Genomic DNA, 6,000 nt, shown 5'->3' with positions numbered 1-6,000 from the left:
TTCACAGACCTTAACCAGCGTGTTTTAATCGCAGCCTGGAAATAAATTAGGCAAGGTCTTCTAAAGCTGCCAGCAGCCAGAGCGAGCCTTGCTCTCCCTGAGAGCAAGGGAAGCTCTCAGCAAAGGGGTCAGCTCTGTCCCTGGGGTATGTGCTGGCTAAAGAGAGGTTACTGCACTCAGCACCTGAGGCACCTTCTAACCCCACCTCTTTGCTCAGTCTAGACATTTTCTCCCTTTTATTTAAAATTTAATAGAGGAAAATTATGCACTTGTTGTTACCCAAAACCCTCACTGCTCAGCTGAGCCTGAGCTTCCTTCTACTTCACTTGAAGCAAGATCCCCATCACCACCACCAAACAAAAAACAAACTAGCAAACCAACCAGAAACCCCACAAAAACCTGGCCCCCAACAACTCACAGAGATCACTTTAATATAGCACCTTAATCTTTTAACTAATAAATAACTGGAACAAGACAGAGAAACCATCGACTGCACTGAGACCAGAGAGTTCCTACAGCTGTCCTGGAATGATTACATCGAAGGTTGACATTTATGGCAAGAAATACAATTTATTTGTGCAACTAGAGAAATTACTGATCTGTCCAGTTTATGTCTTTTCAGAAAAAAAAGGTGGATTTCCAAAATGCACACCTGTTTTTGACTCCCAAAGGCTGTCTGTGATGCCAGCATTCAGCTGTACTTACACTGCTGTCCAAGGGATGCCTCTGGGTTTTAAAATGGGGGTGTTTCCTCTGTTGCATGGTTTGCAATATACCTCAGCTGCTGTGTGGCAGCCCTGCCCAGGCCAGGGACTGGAACCAGATCATTTTTAAGGTCCCTTCCAACCTAAACCATTCCATTCCAAGGATTCTGTGACATCCGTGATATATTCTGTGACCCAAGTGCTCAAGGAGGCTAATTCATCAGACTTTGGGGAAAAAAAAATATTGATAAATAAAAACTTTTGACTTATTCAGAACTAATGGACTTACCCTCTAATTATCTGTGCCAAGATTTCACTGTAATAATGAGTAGAAGTGGGTCTGCAGAATACTGAAGATAAATGTTCTGCACACACAAATCTGTGAACCAGGTGCAGCCCCGATTTGGAAAGAGCTTTCCTTTGTTTCCATCCTGCCCTCCAGTGGTTTAACCGGGGGTTAACTGGAAGACAGGTCAAGGCAGAGCTTTAAAAAAGCACTAACCAAAACATTTTAGCCCATTTTTCTGACTGACTACAGTACACAAACAAGACAGGTCACATGCTAAAATTATTCTATTTGCAAAAATCAAACAAAATAAGATTTTTTTTTTTGTCTGATGAAGGATTTTGCCTGCCGAGAAGAGGGTTAAAAAACCTGCATAATTCCCTCATCCACAGCACATACATGAATGGTTATTATTTCCACTTGTACAGGGCCTTTGTTTCACTCTGACAAAGCCTAGGAGAATACTGATTTTATTCTGCAGAATAATGGGTGTGGAAAGGAGTTTTTGTCACAGGGAACTCGTGAGATTATTATTGCTCACAGCACCCAGCACTGTGAACAAAAATCTGCCATAGCAGCATTCAGGCCACAGCAACACTCAGACGTGGATGGGAACTGCTCCTCTGCTGAGCAGGGCGTGTTTGACACCCTCCACCCCAAATGCTCTGTCCCAGTGCCCAAACCAAACTGGTTGATTCAGTGCCCAAACCAAACCCCTTCACTGCCCAAACCAGACCAGGTCAGAACCCAAACCCAAGCCATTCATAAACCAAAATTATTCCATGTGAAGAGTCCACACCCAGGTACCCTCACCCGGCTGAGGACATAAAGAATGCATAAGGCACAGAGACAGGACCGCGCTCCTTGCCAAATAAGCGCCAATTTCTGCAAAGTTCTGCTAAGCACTAGTGGATATTGTTTTTACAGCAGCAGTGTTTTTGCACAGCCAGTGGATACCCAGTGTGAGACTGAGTTCAGAATCAAATACCAAAAAGGAAGCACACACGTGAGGCACAGCAACAGATACCCCAAAAAGGGTCAGACTTCCATTACAGTCTGGAGTGGAACCGTTCAAAGATGGAGGTCCCGCCAGAGCCATGGTCAGCACTAAAAAATATTAAAAAATACTATAACAGGTCAAAATCTGCTCTTGTTTTGCCTCCTATGTCTGAACATTTCACCTTCAGTCAACTGAATTACTCAGTATTTCCCATAAGGGCACCCTGGACTGGTCCAGGTGAAGCCTTGGCTGGGCACAAACACTAATCCATGAGCTCAGTTTTCCTCTCGGTGTCACCAGAAAAGCTGAAACAGTAAAGGGAGTTTCTGTGACCTCACAGAGCTCCCTGGAAAGGGAGGGCAGCATTTGGCACAAGCTGGGAACATTAAAGCCTTTGATTGATCCTTGTGAGCCATTAGGAAATGCCCTAGCACCTGCACACCAACACAACTGTGGGTTTGGATAAACTTCTGTTGTGCCCAGAAGCAGGATTATATAAAGTACAATAAGAAATGGAGAGCTTCCCATTCCTGTCCCACCACATGACACAATTTTTTCCAAAGGGAATGTTTAAACATTCTCAATTTAATGTTTAATCACGGGGATGCAGAAAAGGGGAAGGAAAAAAAGGGAATTAATAATTATATTACTAAAATTTGTTATAGCCACCTGTAAAATTATTCCCTTCATTTACCACAAATGGACATGGAGAGGGAGATTGGAGGAATCTTGAATAAGTTTTACTAATTGATAATAATAATCATTATTGGGGTTTTTTTATGGCAAACTTCCAAAAAGCTGTGCTGATCTTCAATACTAATTCCTCCAGACAATTAGATCACTGAAGTTTTGACTATAATGTTAAAAAATTAGAATCTGTGCAGTTTTCACAAAACATAAGTGTTCTGCAAGTGCCAGATCCTGCACTGATTATTGTCTCCTAGCTCATTAGTGAATCTCCTCACCCATTCAATCAGAATGTCTCTGGTCCATTTCCCATCACTTGGGATTACGAAAAACAACTTGGCACTCAGTCAGACTGGGACAGCTGTACTGATAAAGCCAGCAGGGGAAGCAAATAATTTGTCAAATCTCAGAACTCCTAAACATGAGGAGCCCTGGGAATGAATCCCCGGAAGGGCTCAGAGGGGCAGGGAGGGAAGGGCAGCTCCGTGCTCAGGACAGAGCCCCCCCAGCAGATGAGGGGAAGCCTGCCAGATCCTGGCTCACACTGGGGCAAGAGGAGAATCGAGAAAAGACTCCTTGACCTGCACCTTTGTTAGGTGAATGTGGCCCCATTCCTTCTTCGTGCCCACAGAGCTGACTGCCTGTCATCTGGGAGGTGAAGGAGGATTCAACAGGTTCTTCTCATCAGGGAAGTAGCCAGGGTGCCACCTTTAGCTGAATTTATCTGGTTCCTTGTTACCTTTAGACATGACTGTTGCTTTGTGCCATCTGTAGTTTTGGAAACAAAAACTCCAACCATGCATTTGGCAATCCATGTGCCAAATTAGTGTTCAAAACTCCACATTTTTTGCTGATGGCACTCACCAAAAAGCCTATTTTCTTTTTGTGGAAAAATATTTGTACCTGTTAGTAAAAAAGTCAGACCCACCTGAACATGCCCACCCCATGTGATAACAGTGCTGCCACAGTATTTGCCTTCACACTGGGGTCAGTTCAAACATGCCCAAAGCCTGTGCCTGAGCCCTCCTCTTTCTGCAGGGACACTGGAGGAGCTGAGCTCTTTGCAGCACAGTCAGTACTGTCACAACATTGGCAAGGCAGGAGTTACCCCCAAGAGCTCAGTTTGATGTTTCCCCAGAATACTCATTGCAATGCCAATACCATTGTAGTCACTTTTATTTTCATCTAAAACTATGCAGGGAAGAAAAGTGAACAAGAATTTCTTGTGCTTTTGCTTCCCCTCAATGTCTCAAGGCTGGCATTTACTATCAGAAAGGAAGGTAAATTCTTGAGTGTGATGATGGCCTACAGAGAAAAACAGCCTCTCTTTTGGTATTTTTGATATGGATTTTATGCTTCCCAGGCCGGTGCAGATCCTGTGCTCTTACTAAAGATTTAAGATGCTCCTGTCTCCTCTTTGTGATCAGTTCACCTTTATCCCACAGGCTCATTGCTCAGCTGCTCCAGATACTTTGTCTCCCTGCCCTGGAGCTACTCAGTTGTCCCTCCTGTTTCTTTCCATCTGGGGCTGGCTCCTGCGTTTTAGGAGGCAGCAGGCAGCCCCTGAGGCTGGCCCTAGGCAGGCAGAGGGCACCAGTGCATTGCCAGGGCACAGGGGCTCACCTCCCCAGGTACGTTCTGCAGGACACAGGTGGGGGCGGGTGCGCTCCTGTTCTCCGGCATTGGTTGTGTGACTGCTCGTGGGCATCCTGCCCAAACCAGACACTGCTTATCCACCAGGGGCAGGACCCACACAGCCTTTCAGTGCTGGGAACACACCGAGTTAGCTTCAGCCCTCTCACCTGTGTGCTTGCGGACTCTCCTGGAGCCTTCAGCAGCGGCAGCGCTCCACCTGCATTGTTCAGTGCACACTGCAAATATTCTCACCACCGGGAGAGCAGCTGAACAGAACCATGGCACTGCTGCAGATGTTACAATTAGTGCACAAAGCACAGCTCCTGTGCCCCAAATCCTTTGTTGCAGCAGTGTGCAATACATCAGAACTTACTGCCTTTGACATGACAAACAATCTCTGCCAGACCATTAATTCTCATTCCTCCACCAGGACAAGTACTCCCGAGTTAATAACACACTAAGGAACGCCTTTTTAGGGAAATTCTTCCTTTCTGGGATGTTTAATCAGGTACTTTGAGAGTGGAGAAAACCTGAATGCCTTTTTCTCCAAAAGAAAGCACGTGAAAGAATTAGAAGAGACATACAGATGCTTTTGTTCTTTTAAAGTGAACACTAGGGATGTGAATTACAGCAATTATTTGGGTACCTTTTTCTTTGGAGCTGGCTGGATGTGAGCTTCTGTCTGGAAGGTGTTTAAGTGTATTAGTATGTCATGGTGACTGAGTGCACCCAAGACAGCTGATCTTCGGGGTGTTTGGAGAGAAGAAAAAGAGCTCTCTGCAGTTTCTTAGACATATTGTGAAAATTAAATGTCCCATCAGGTATGAAATTGTTTTTCACTAGCCCCTATGAAAACAAGAGCCTGCAGAGGAGTCTCTCGGAGGAATAACTCAGCTGGGTGTGGAACAGCCCCTGTGCTTTATTTCAGAGCAGACACATGGCCCACAGCCCCACGAGGGACGGGATCCCAAAAGGATGCACAACTGCACAAAGTTAGATCTGCAGTGAGAACTAAAACCCTAAGCTGGGGTCAGAGATTCCCTATGTGGTCCAGGAGCTTAAACACTCCCTGTCCAAACTCAGCCAGCAACTGATTTAAACAACATGTATAGTACAGTATGGCATCAAGACACACTTGAAAAAATGTCTCTTTTTGAAGCCAGATTATAATACAGGATCCCAAGCAGAGACTCTGTAAAGAAAAATTGCAGCCATTTACCTCCTGTCAGTACAATTATTAGCCATGTTATATTTAGCTAACGGACAAAAATGTTACAGGGTGTGAGCAGACTTCTGCAGGAACATCCTTTGGCAGCTGAATCACGGAGAGACATTGACTGTGGCCTTGGGAGGAGAAGGCTGAGGGTAGATTAGCATTTTCCTGTGGGTGGGAGACACCCCAGGGCCTGCCTGGCTGCTACAGAGACATTTCCAGAGGCTGGGGGTGTTAACAAATGCCAGGAGGTATCACTCACAGTCACCAGATCAGGAGTGGGTCAGAGCCATGGCTCTGACCATCGTGTCACTTCAGAACCATAGATCACCTCTTTCCTGCCCATCTGAGCTCCTCTCCCCTTGCCCACAGACCCCTGCCCCATGCCTAGGGTGGGAAGGGCACACACAGAGTTGCTCCTTCCCCTGAGCTGTGGCAGTGCAGGCTGAGCCAGCCTCAGGGGAATTGTCACCAT

Source organism: Pyrgilauda ruficollis, unplaced genomic scaffold (genome assembly GCF_017590135.1).
Source record: "Pyrgilauda ruficollis isolate IOZ18807 unplaced genomic scaffold, ASM1759013v1 scaffold131, whole genome shotgun sequence".
NCBI classification, from domain to species: Eukaryota; Metazoa; Chordata; class Aves; order Passeriformes; family Passeridae; genus Pyrgilauda; species Pyrgilauda ruficollis.
This window is presented reverse-complemented; position numbering follows the sequence as displayed.